A 13968-nucleotide genomic window follows, 5' to 3' on the forward strand; every position below is an offset into this window, starting at 1 on the left:
CCCGCACGATTTCCCGACTATATCCCATCAAGCGGACGTACTAGTAGCATTGCAACTCCTGCCTGCCCTTACTTTACGCTTGTGGTCGAGTAGACACGGCTTTCTCACAACGCTTTCAAAACTGCAGTTGCCTACTCGTCTGTTTCACGTCCCTGTGAAATGACTTTTGCACAAATCCAAAAAATAGAGCAAAATCAGCGATAATAGTGATTGAGGTGAGCCGCCTGTTGGCTGCAGCCAGAGGAAGGAGGGGAGGGGCAACGGGGTGACGTAGGCGAGTCGAGCAGCCAATGGCGCTCGAGCAAGCGCCTCGAGACGGCGTATATAAGCAAAAATTTTTCGGCGCCGGCCATCACAAACCACAGTTGTTCACCATGGCTCGCACCAAGCAGACTGCTCGCAAGTCCACGGGAGGCAAGGCTCCTCGTAAGCAGCTGGCCACCAAGGCAGCACGCAAGTCTGCTCCTGCCACAGGGGGTGTGAAGAAGCCTCACCGTTACAGGCCCGGAACGGTCGCCCTGCGTGAGATCCGTCGTTACCAGAAGAGCACCGAGTTGCTCATCAGGAAACTTCCCTTCCAGCGTCTGGTGCGCGAGATTGCCCAGGACTTCAAGACCGATCTTCGCTTCCAGTCGTCTGCCGTCATGGCTTTACAGGAGGCATCCGAGGCTTACCTGGTCGGTCTCTTCGAGGACACTAACCTCTGTGCCATCCACGCCAAGCGTGTCACCATCATGCCAAAGGACATTCAGCTTGCTCGCCGTATCCGTGGAGAGCGTGCATAAGCTAAATCGACCACCCTAGTATACACCAAACTCGGCCCTTCTCAGGGCCAAAATATCCTTCTAAGGAGATTTCAGACATTCCTAGCATCAGTCATATGAATTAACCTTCATCTACACATATAATAAATAAATAAATAAATAAACAAATACACTAATTTAGGTGTCATACATACACGTGATATCAATAAATCAAGTCATTTGTAGTACAACCTGTTCTCTTACAAACAAAACGCCGTCGCTTTTCGCTCTTATGCACTGTCAAGGATCACCCACCCCCCCCCCCCCCCCCAAAATAAAAATTGTCATACTGTACTAGAAATAAAAGCAGCTTGTATAAGTGACATACTGTCCAGTCCTGTTTTATTCTGTTTTCGGTCCTCTGGCTTAATCTGTTAAGTTAGGAGATGACATTTTAAATTAACCGTTTTCTTGACATTTTCAAACCTAAGAGGGTGGCCTGCATAGTAATCCTAATGTGGAACATAACAATGAATCTCTAATCTCTAGAAAAAAAAAAAGATACCGAGTGCTTATATGTGTTGAGAGAGAGAGAGAGAGAGAGAGAGAGAGAGAGAGAGAGAGAGAGAGAGAGAGAGAGAGAGAGAGAGAGAGAGAGAGAGAGAGAGAGAGAGAGAGAGAGAGACACAGACAGACAGACAGACAGACAAGACAGAGACAGACAAGACAGAGACAGACAGACAGACAGACAGACAGAGACTGAGAGAGAGAAACACACACAGACAGTTTCATAAATATTCTCATTTTATAGCTATTTGCTTTCAGTGACAGAGGTTTTTGTTATAATAGTATTGGTGTCTAACACTCACAATCTCTTTAGAAATTAAAGTGTGGCTCCAATGGAGCCGAGTTTGTTGGTTTGAGGCCAAGCCACCACCACAGGGCAGTAAGTAAGCCGTTTACTTGGAGGAGGTGTACTTGGTGACGGCCTTAGTGCCCTCAGAGACGGCGTGCTTGGCCAGTTCTCCGGGCAACAGGAGCCTTACAGCCGTCTGGATCTCCCGACTGGTAATGGTGGAACGCTTGTTGTAGTGGGCCAGGCGAGAAGCCTCGGCGGCGATGCGCTCGAAGATGTCGTTCACGAACGAGTTCATGATCGACATGGCTTTGGAAGAGATACCAGTGTCGGGGTGGACCTGCTTCAGCACTTTGTAGATGTAGATGCTGTAGCTCTCCTTCCTCCTGCGCTTCTTTTTCTTATCGCCCTTGGCAATGGCCTTCTGGGCCTTTCCGGCCTTCTTGGCAGCCTTTCCAGATGCCTTGGGTGGCATGATGATGCTCGTGCTGGCTGGCGTTGCGATACAATAATGAACTTTTGCGCGAGGCGAGCTTTCCTTTTATATCCCGCTCGCGACTCAGCTCAGAGCGGGTCGCGTGGCGGAGCGCGCTGATTGGTCAGTGGCGGGCTCCCTTGATCCTGAGCGGGGTATATAACACGAAGCTCGATCTGCGGGGCGGCATAAAACACCACAAACCCACAACAGCAGCAGCAATGTCAGGACGCGGCAAGGGAGGCAAAGTGAAGGGCAAGTCAAAGTCTCGCTCCAGCAGGGCCGGACTTCAGTTCCCCGTGGGCAGAATTCACCGTCTGCTGCGTAAGGGCAACTACGCCGAACGCGTCGGTGCTGGCGCTCCTGTCTACCTGGCAGCCGTCATGGAATACCTCGCTGCCGAAGTTCTGGAGCTCGCCGGTAATGCCGCACGTGACAACAAGAAGACCCGTATCATCCCACGTCACTTGCAGTTGGCCATCCGCAACGACGAAGAACTCAACAAACTTCTGTCTGGCGTAACCATTGCACAGGGAGGTGTTCTTCCAAACATTCAGGCAGTTCTTTTGCCAAAGAAGACAGAGAAGAAGTAAGCACTTCTGCCACCCACCACGACAAATACCATAACCAGGCTCCATCCGGAGCCACACACACTTTAATAGAGAGATTCAAGTAGACAATCAACTTTCAAACATTAATAATAACATTTATATTGATTTCATTTGGAATGTGTACATAACAAACAAACAAAACAAAATTATAGGGGATATTCAGCATCACTTGGAATATTAACCAATCATATAAATCCAATATATATTTTATATTTTACTTTAAGCGAGGAATTCATATTATATTAATTTTTAATCATACAAATGAACAAAAGCAATTCTTCACTAGACGTAATGAATGAATAAATGATCAAGGTTTTAATGTGTTTCATGAATATATATATATATATATATATATATATATATATATATATATATATATATATATATATATATATATATATATATATATATATATATATATATATATATATATATAATATATTAATATAATATATATATATATACTTGTGAACCAGAATATGTTTGAGCAGCAGCGATCGTGCCTGCCATTGGCCGAAGTGCAACAATTCAAATAATTTAAAGGGCCTGCTCGGGTATATAAGAGAGGCTGGGAGACTGGGGCCGGTGGTGGGTGATGGGTGATGAGTGATGGTGTGGTGTGGTATGGTGTTGTTAAGAGTTGATTTACGGCCAGCCAGCCAGCTGCAGCCAAGGCAGGGCAGGGCAGGGCAAGGCAAGGCAAGGCAAGGCAAGGCAAGGCAAGGCAAGGCAATAACAGGACAGGACAGGCAAGGCAAGGCAAGGCAAGGCAAGGCAAGCAGGCGGGCGGGCGGGCGGGCGGGCGGGCGGCGGCAGGCAGGCAGCCAGCCAGCCAGCCAGCCAGCCAGCCAGCCAGCCAGCCAGCCAGCCAGCCAGCCAGCCAGCCAGCCAGCCAGCCAGGCAGGCAGGCAGGCAGGCAGGCAGGCAGGCAGGCAGGCAGCCAGCCAGCCAGCCAGCCAGCCAGCCAGCCAGCCAGCCAGCCAGCCACTCCCACTTTGTATTTATATGCATTCAATTTATATTCAAACATTATATATGTTAAGGGCCTAGTTTTAGTGTTTATTTTAAAAATGACAAACATCGAGTCGTTTTACCAGTCCTTTAGCGTTAACGGTGATGCATTTTAAAACTGAACAGAAATCACCTTTTCTGGATATATCAAATATCGAATCCGCTTAATGTGCCTACAATTCAATCATTCAAAAAATACATAATTTACATCATGCCTTTTCATAGAACAGACAATAAGATTTGAGACAATAAGAACTTTACTTTTATAACTAAAGTTGCACAATTATACCAACTCTATGGTGGCTGGGTGGTAAGGTGTGTGGCTGGTATTTTGGAAGTCGCGAGTTCAAACGACCCAATGGGAATAATACTTTTTTTTTTTTGCCATACAATCTTCCTAATACTATTATGTAGGTTTGTGTGTGTGTTTTTTTATTCATTCTTTGGTTTTATAGATGACATACATATTGACTCCTTTTACCGGTCCTTAATTAGGCTCTGGGGAAGCAATGGTGGTGGTGGTGGTGGTGGTGCATTTAAAACTAAACCAAAAATCACCAGTTCTGGACGCGTCAAATATCATATCCGCTTAATGTGTCTACAACCTAATTACTTAAAACTACACTATTTAATTCATTCATATCATGTGCATATTGGTCATTATGCTCATACAACCGACATCAAAATTTATTTTCATTATTAGAATCATACATTTCATCAAGTAATACAGATACAAAGAGATTTTCTTTCTGAGAAGACCGTTAGTATTGGCTTGCAGGCAGGCAGGCAGGCAGGCATTTGAGGGTTATTATTTCGCCTGTTGATTGGGGGGAGGGTTGATGTGTTAGGGGGTTTTCGGTTAGATGTGGTGGTGGTGATTGGTGGTGATTGGTGGTGATTGGTGGTGATTGGTGGTGATTGGTGGTGGTGGTGGTGGTAGTAGGTGGGAGTTGGGGGGGGGGGGGGGGGGGGGAGGGAAGGGGAGGGGAATGATGGTCTGTGGATTCGTTCTCCGTACCCTTTACATATAAGCAAAAATATGCCTTCTTGTGGGTATAGAAACATTAACACAAATTATATCAGTAACTGATATTGTAGCCTTTTAAACAGAAAAGATTTGTACATACAAATACTTTTTAATTATCATTTATTTGTGGAAATGGCATTTACGTCATTAAATTGATACCTCAGCATCAAGCTTGTGTCCTGCAGCAGTGGTCCAGTGGTAAAGTGTATATAAGTGATGCGTATTCTTGGAGTTGCGAGTTCAAACCCGGATTAAGCTATATATATATACAACATGTTTTGTTTTGGTTGTTTGTTTTTGTATAAAGCCTCACACAATATCTATATTAAGCGAGTTTGTTTTAAACATGACATACATATTAATTCATTTTACCAGGCCTTATTCCACACAACTCCGTGAATTTCCCGTGGAGCCAGCCATTCAAACAAAAACAAACGAAACAAAACAAAACAAAACAAAAAACATTATTGCCAACAGCATTTGGTGTTCCCAGGCGGTCACCCATCCAAGTACTAACCAAACCCAACGTTGCTTAACTTCGCTGATCGGACGAGAAGCGGTGTTCTCAACGTGGTATGGCCGTTGGCATGAGACTGCCTACACATTGTGGCTAATAACCAACTCTTTTAAGTCATCGCGGCAGGATACGGACCTGCTTGTGGTGTCTTAATGGTAATTGTATCCTAACATATTTTTGTCTCCTTGGCATGGATATTTAACATCGTTTATTCAGTCTTGGGTTTATGTTCTTTCGCCATTTACAGACATTTTACATCTACCTACTTCCTCAGCCTGCCCTGCCAATTTCTAATGAATTTGTGGATTTTCTTTTGTAATACAAACATGTGTGTGCTCATCTGCTCTTCAGTTTTTATGATATTTGTCTCATCTGTCCTGCTTTATGATACTTTTACAAAGAACATGAACAAATGCTTCTATTTTAGAGAAGATATGGGATCCAGGTTTCGGAGCCGTAAAACCAACCGTCGTGATTGGTGGACGAGTTGCCAGGTTGCAGCTTCTGTACCGTGCCGGCACATAAATAGGTTCGGCTCAAGCGGCGGCAGCATCATTCCCCCGTGACTGTCTGAGCGTCTCTCATCACCTTGGTTATCTCATCATCATCATGGTAGAAGCAAAGCCTACCAAGAAGGCTGCGGCTGCTGCTGCTGTGGTGGCCACCACCAGGAAACCTCGCGTCCAGGTTGCTCACCCGAAAACTAGTCAAATGGTTCTAGCCGCGGTCGCAGCACTCAAAGACCGTAAGGGCTCGTCTCTACAAGCAATCAAGAAGTACGTTGTTGCCAACAACAAAGTCGAGGCTGCCAAGATCGCCATTTACATCCGAAGATTTCTCAAGAAAGCAGTGGCTGACGGCATTCTTGTTCAGACCAAGGGAAGTGGAGCTAGTGGATCATTCAAGCTGGCCGTAGCAGAGAAGAGGGCCGTTCTAACTCCCAAGAAAGCCACCACAACCAAGAAACCATCTACAGCAGCAAAGAAGGCCGTGGTAACTCCCAAGAAAGCCGCCACAAGCAACAAACCACCTACAGCCTTGAAAAAGAAGCAGCAGCAGCAGCTTGTTGTTGGGAACAAAAAGCCCAAAATAAAGAGAGCTTCAAAATCTCCCAAACCACCCAAGGCAAAGAAAGCTGTCAAGAAAACAACAAAGGCAAAATAAACGACGACATGCAAGCAGCATGAATACACATGACAATAAACATCCAGGCCTCCCCCCTCAGTGGAGGGGCCTCATATGATTCCAAAAAGAGTTTAGTTTTGTAGACAAATAAATCATTACTTTTGGGGTAGATTTACTCTGTATATTATATATATATATATATATATATATATATATATATATATATATATATATATATATATATATATATATATTTATATATACACATGGGTGAGGTGATATGGTACCAAAGTTTTGGGTAAGGTGATTGACATTTACACAAGATAAAACACGAACCAATGGGAATAAAAACATAAGAATGGAAGTAACTGCAGAAGGCCTATTGGCCCATAACACAAGCACTTCCTCTTGATGCTTCTATATTGGTTCGGAGTCTTGAAGCTATAATATATATATATATATATATATATATATATATATTATATATATATATATATATATATATATATATATATATATATATATATATATATATGCACACAAAACTAAATAGTCTTGTTAGACAAATTGCCCCTATTAGAGGCAAGTTGACTAACAAGCCGAATGACTGCAATTGTTTTGAATTTGAGTTAAATCTAACATAGAAATGTAATCAAACCTAACCTAACCTATGCTAACCCAAGCTAAGCTAACCTAACCTAACCTAAGCTAACCCAAGCTAAGCTAACCTAACCTAACCTAACCTAACCTAACCTAACCTAAGCTAAGCTAACCTAACCTAACCTAACCCAGCAATTCATGATCTTAATATAATACTGTTAATTGGATAAACCAATTTGGAAAGAAATGTTCGAAAATAACAAAATTAACTGTGCTTGTTAGGAAAATTGGGCCTTGCATACTTGTCCCAATAGTGTGGTTCTCGCTTTTAGGTACGACATAAACGTATACCTAAGTTGAGAGAGAAAAAGATTCGCACTCAAACATGCATATCGATTGCCAGTCCTGAATTCTGGGTAGATATTCGTGTCCTCCCTTTTCATTTACCATCATTTGGATACTATCAAAACAGCTCTGAGAAGGATAAAATGAATAAAACGGGTAGCTCACTCATGTAAAAAGGAAGAGTTGGGAAAGATCTCTCTCTCTCTCTCTCTCTCTCTCTCTCTCTCTCTCCCCCCACCCCCCCCCCCCCACCAATGATCCTGCTCTGCTAGTATATAACGTAACAAACCTTCCCCCCCCCCCCCCCCCTCCCTCAATCAGAGTCCCTTTAAGCATGCGAGGATAAAAAATAGATTTCATAAGACCCAATGTGCTAGCTGATATCAAAACAATTTATGTTATCGTCTATTAAGCCCTTCAGTAAAAAAAGTATAGGGACCTAATTAGGTCCCGTTTTGAGGTGGTGGTGGGTGGAATCGATGGATTAGCCAAGCTCTTATCCGCCGAATCCGTAGAGGGTACGACCCTGGCGCTTCAGAGCGTACACCACGTCCATAGCAGTGACGGTCTTCCTCTTGGCGTGTTCCGTGTAGGTTACAGCATCACGGATGACGTTCTCGAGGAACACCTTCAGGACGCCACGGGTCTCTTCGTAGATGAGACCCGAAATACGCTTCACGCCGCCACGACGAGCTAAGCGACGAATAGCGGGCTTGGTGATGCCCTGGATGTTGTCACGTAGCACCTTACGATGACGCTTGGCGCCACCCTTTCCGAGTCCCTTGCCTCCCTTGCCGCGTCCAGTCATGGTGTTGAAGTTGTGTGAATCGAATTGACGAATGCCCGCACGATTTCCCGACTATATCCCATCAAGCGGACGTACTAGTAGCATTGCAACTCCTGCCTGCCCTTACTTTACGCTTGTGGTCGAGTAGACACGGCTTTCTCACAACGCTTTCAAAACTGCAGTTGCCTACTCGTCTGTTTCACGTCCCTGTGAAATGACTTTTGCACAAATCCAAAAAATAGAGCAAAATCAGCGATAATAGTGATTGAGGTGAGCCGCCTGTTGGCTGCAGCCAGAGGAAGGAGGGGAGGGGCAACGGGGTGACGTAGGCGAGTCGAGCAGCCAATGGCGCTCGAGCAAGCGCCTCGAGACGGCGTATATAAGCAAAAATTTTTCGGCGCCGGCCATCACAAACCACAGTTGTTCACCATGGCTCGCACCAAGCAGACTGCTCGCAAGTCCACGGGAGGCAAGGCTCCTCGTAAGCAGCTGGCCACCAAGGCAGCACGCAAGTCTGCTCCTGCCACAGGGGGTGTGAAGAAGCCTCACCGTTACAGGCCCGGAACGGTCGCCCTGCGTGAGATCCGTCGTTACCAGAAGAGCACCGAGTTGCTCATCAGGAAACTTCCCTTCCAGCGTCTGGTGCGCGAGATTGCCCAGGACTTCAAGACCGATCTTCGCTTCCAGTCGTCTGCCGTCATGGCTTTACAGGAGGCATCCGAGGCTTACCTGGTCGGTCTCTTCGAGGACACTAACCTCTGTGCCATCCACGCCAAGCGTGTCACCATCATGCCAAAGGACATTCAGCTTGCTCGCCGTATCCGTGGAGAGCGTGCATAAGCTAAATCGACCACCCTAGTATACACCAAACTCGGCCCTTCTCAGGGCCAAAATATCCTTCTAAGGAGATTTCAGACATTCCTAGCATCAGTCATATGAATTAACCTTCATCTACACATATAATAAATAAATAAATAAATAAACAAATACACTAATTTAGGTGTCATACATACACGTGATATCAATAAATCAAGTCATTTGTAGTACAACCTGTTCTCTTACAAACAAAACGCCGTCGCTTTTCGCTCTTATGCACTGTCAAGGATCACCCACCCCCCCCCCCCCCCCCAAAATAAAAATTGTCATACTGTACTAGAAATAAAAGCAGCTTGTATAAGTGACATACTGTCCAGTCCTGTTTTATTCTGTTTTCGGTCCTCTGGCTTAATCTGTTAAGTTAGGAGATGACATTTTAAATTAACCGTTTTCTTGACATTTTCAAACCTAAGAGGGTGGCCTGCATAGTAATCCTAATGTGGAACATAACAATGAATCTCTAATCTCTAGAAAAAAAAAAAGATACCGAGTGCTTATATGTGTTGAGAGAGAGAGAGAGAGAGAGAGAGAGAGAGAGAGAGAGAGAGAGAGAGAGAGAGAGAGAGAGAGAGAGAGAGAGAGAGAGAGAGAGAGAGAGAGACACAGACAGACAGACAGACAGACAAGACAGAGACAGACAAGACAGAGACAGACAGACAGACAGACAGACAGAGACTGAGAGAGAGAAACACACACAGACAGTTTCATAAATATTCTCATTTTATAGCTATTTGCTTTCAGTGACAGAGGTTTTTGTTATAATAGTATTGGTGTCTAACACTCACAATCTCTTTAGAAATTAAAGTGTGGCTCCAATGGAGCCGAGTTTGTTGGTTTGAGGCCAAGCCACCACCACAGGGCAGTAAGTAAGCCGTTTACTTGGAGGAGGTGTACTTGGTGACGGCCTTAGTGCCCTCAGAGACGGCGTGCTTGGCCAGTTCTCCGGGCAACAGGAGCCTTACAGCCGTCTGGATCTCCCGACTGGTAATGGTGGAACGCTTGTTGTAGTGGGCCAGGCGAGAAGCCTCGGCGGCGATGCGCTCGAAGATGTCGTTCACGAACGAGTTCATGATCGACATGGCTTTGGAAGAGATACCAGTGTCGGGGTGGACCTGCTTCAGCACTTTGTAGATGTAGATGCTGTAGCTCTCCTTCCTCCTGCGCTTCTTTTTCTTATCGCCCTTGGCAATGGCCTTCTGGGCCTTTCCGGCCTTCTTGGCAGCCTTTCCAGATGCCTTGGGTGGCATGATGATGCTCGTGCTGGCTGGCGTTGCGATACAATAATGAACTTTTGCGCGAGGCGAGCTTTCCTTTTATATCCCGCTCGCGACTCAGCTCAGAGCGGGTCGCGTGGCGGAGCGCGCTGATTGGTCAGTGGCGGGCTCCCTTGATCCTGAGCGGGGTATATAACACGAAGCTCGATCTGCGGGGCGGCATAAAACACCACAAACCCACAACAGCAGCAGCAATGTCAGGACGCGGCAAGGGAGGCAAAGTGAAGGGCAAGTCAAAGTCTCGCTCCAGCAGGGCCGGACTTCAGTTCCCCGTGGGCAGAATTCACCGTCTGCTGCGTAAGGGCAACTACGCCGAACGCGTCGGTGCTGGCGCTCCTGTCTACCTGGCAGCCGTCATGGAATACCTCGCTGCCGAAGTTCTGGAGCTCGCCGGTAATGCCGCACGTGACAACAAGAAGACCCGTATCATCCCACGTCACTTGCAGTTGGCCATCCGCAACGACGAAGAACTCAACAAACTTCTGTCTGGCGTAACCATTGCACAGGGAGGTGTTCTTCCAAACATTCAGGCAGTTCTTTTGCCAAAGAAGACAGAGAAGAAGTAAGCACTTCTGCCACCCACCACGACAAATACCATAACCAGGCTCCATCCGGAGCCACACACACTTTAATAGAGAGATTCAAGTAGACAATCAACTTTCAAACATTAATAATAACATTTATATTGATTTCATTTGGAATGTGTACATAACAAACAAACAAAACAAAATTATAGGGGATATTCAGCATCACTTGGAATATTAACCAATCATATAAATCCAATATATATTTTATATTTTACTTTAAGCGAGGAATTCATATTATATTAATTTTTAATCATACAAATGAACAAAAGCAATTCTTCACTAGACGTAATGAATGAATAAATGATCAAGGTTTTAATGTGTTTCATGAATATATATATATATATATATATAATATATATATATATATAATATATATATATATATATATATATATATATATATATATATATATAATATAATATAATTAATATATTATAATACTTGTGAACCAGAATATGTTTGAGCAGCAGCGATCGTGCCTGCCATTGGCCGAAGTGCAACAATTCAAATAATTTAAAGGGCCTGCTCGGGTATATAAGAGAGGCTGGGAGACTGGGGCCGGTGGTGGGTGATGGGTGATGAGTGATGGTGTGGTGTGGTATGGTGTTGTTAAGAGTTGATTTACGGCCAGCCAGCCAGCTGCAGCCAAGGCAGGGCAGGGCAGGGCAAGGCAAGGCAAGGCAAGGCAAGGCAAGGCAAGGCAAGGCAATAACAGGACAGGACAGGCAAGGCAAGGCAAGGCAAGGCAAGGCAAGCAGGCGGGCGGGCGGGCGGGCGGGCGGGCGGGCAGGCAGGCAGGCAGGCAGCCAGCCAGCCAGCCAGCCAGCCAGCCAGCCAGCCAGCCAGCCAGCCAGCCAGCCAGCCAGGCCAGGCAGGCAGGCAGGCAGCAGGCAGGCAGGCAGGCAGGCAGGCACAGCCAGCCAGCCAGCCAGCCAGCCAGCCAGCCAGCCAGCCAGCCAGCCACTCCCACTTTGTATTTATATGCATTCAATTTATATTCAAACATTATATATGTTAAGGGCCTAGTTTTAGTGTTTATTTTAAAAATGACAAACATCGAGTCGTTTTACCAGTCCTTTAGCGTTAACGGTGATGCATTTTAAAACTGAACAGAAATCACCTTTTCTGGATATATCAAATATCGAATCCGCTTAATGTGCCTACAATTCAATCATTCAAAAAATACATAATTTACATCATGCCTTTTCATAGAACAGACAATAAGATTTGAGACAATAAGAACTTTACTTTTATAACTAAAGTTGCACAATTATACCAACTCTATGGTGGCTGGGTGGTAAGGTGTGTGGCTGGTATTTTGGAAGTCGCGAGTTCAAACGACCCAATGGGAATAATACTTTTTTTTTTTTGCCATACAATCTTCCTAATACTATTATGTAGGTTTGTGTGTGTGTTTTTTTATTCATTCTTTGGTTTTATAGATGACATACATATTGACTCCTTTTACCGGTCCTTAATTAGGCTCTGGGGAAGCAATGGTGGTGGTGGTGGTGGTGGTGCATTTAAAACTAAACCAAAAATCACCAGTTCTGGACGCGTCAAATATCATATCCGCTTAATGTGTCTACAACCTAATTACTTAAAACTACACTATTTAATTCATTCATATCATGTGCATATTGGTCATTATGCTCATACAACCGACATCAAAATTTATTTTCATTATTAGAATCATACATTTCATCAAGTAATACAGATACAAAGAGATTTTCTTTCTGAGAAGACCGTTAGTATTGGCTTGCAGGCAGGCAGGCAGGCAGGCATTTGAGGGTTATTATTTCGCCTGTTGATTGGGGGGAGGGTTGATGTGTTAGGGGGTTTTCGGTTAGATGTGGTGGTGGTGATTGGTGGTGATTGGTGGTGATTGGTGGTGATTGGTGGTGATTGGTGGTGGTGGTGGTGGTGGTAGTAGGTGGGAGTTGGGGGGGGGGGGGGGGGGGGGGGAGGGAAGGGGAGGGGAATGATGGTCTGTGGATTCGTTCTCCGTACCCTTTACATATAAGCAAAAATATGCCTTCTTGTGGGTATAGAAACATTAACACAAATTATATCAGTAACTGATATTGTAGCCTTTTAAACAGAAAAGATTTGTACATACAAATACTTTTTAATTATCATTTATTTGTGGAAATGGCATTTACGTCATTAAATTGATACCTCAGCATCAAGCTTGTGTCCTGCAGCAGTGGTCCAGTGGTAAAGTGTATATAAGTGATGCGTATTCTTGGAGTTGCGAGTTCAAACCCGGATTAAGCTATATATATATACAACATGTTTTGTTTTGGTTGTTTGTTTTTGTATAAAGCCTCACACAATATCTATATTAAGCGAGTTTGTTTTAAACATGACATACATATTAATTCATTTTACCAGGCCTTATTCCACACAACTCCGTGAATTTCCCGTGGAGCCAGCCATTCAAACAAAAACAAACGAAACAAAACAAAACAAAACAAAAAACATTATTGCCAACAGCATTTGGTGTTCCCAGGCGGTCACCCATCCAAGTACTAACCAAACCCAACGTTGCTTAACTTCGCTGATCGGACGAGAAGCGGTGTTCTCAACGTGGTATGGCCGTTGGCATGAGACTGCCTACACATTGTGGCTAATAACCAACTCTTTTAAGTCATCGCGGCAGGATACGGACCTGCTTGTGGTGTCTTAATGGTAATTGTATCCTAACATATTTTTGTCTCCTTGGCATGGATATTTAACATCGTTTATTCAGTCTTGGGTTTATGTTCTTTCGCCATTTACAGACATTTTACATCTACCTACTTCCTCAGCCTGCCCTGCCAATTTCTAATGAATTTGTGGATTTTCTTTTGTAATACAAACATGTGTGTGCTCATCTGCTCTTCAGTTTTTATGATATTTGTCTCATCTGTCCTGCTTTATGATACTTTTACAAAGAACATGAACAAATGCTTCTATTTTAGAGAAGATATGGGATCCAGGTTTCGGAGCCGTAAAACCAACCGTCGTGATTGGTGGACGAGTTGCCAGGTTGCAGCTTCTGTACCGTGCCGGCACATAAATAGGTTCGGCTCAAGCGGCGGCAGCATCATTCCCCCGTGACTGTCTGAGCGTCTCTCATCACCTTGGTTATC

General features: G+C 44.6%; 2 non-coding genes across 2 annotated transcripts; both read right to left on the reverse strand.

Moving 5' to 3' along the window:
- Positions 1-5191: 5191 nt before the first annotated feature.
- On the reverse strand, positions 5192-5310 carry LOC138360586 (5S ribosomal RNA). Its single transcript, XR_011226498.1, has one exon. It is a non-coding gene; the product is annotated as a 5S ribosomal RNA (ribosomal RNA).
- Positions 5311-13321: 8011 nt separating this feature from the next.
- Positions 13322-13440, reverse strand: LOC138360587 (5S ribosomal RNA). The gene has a single exon (XR_011226499.1). It is a non-coding gene; the product is annotated as a 5S ribosomal RNA (ribosomal RNA).
- Between the last annotated feature and the right edge of the window lie 528 nt (positions 13441-13968).

This window comes from Procambarus clarkii, unplaced genomic scaffold (assembly GCF_040958095.1).
Source record: "Procambarus clarkii isolate CNS0578487 unplaced genomic scaffold, FALCON_Pclarkii_2.0 HiC_scaffold_115, whole genome shotgun sequence".
In the NCBI taxonomy this organism is placed as follows: Eukaryota; Metazoa; Arthropoda; class Malacostraca; order Decapoda; family Cambaridae; genus Procambarus; species Procambarus clarkii.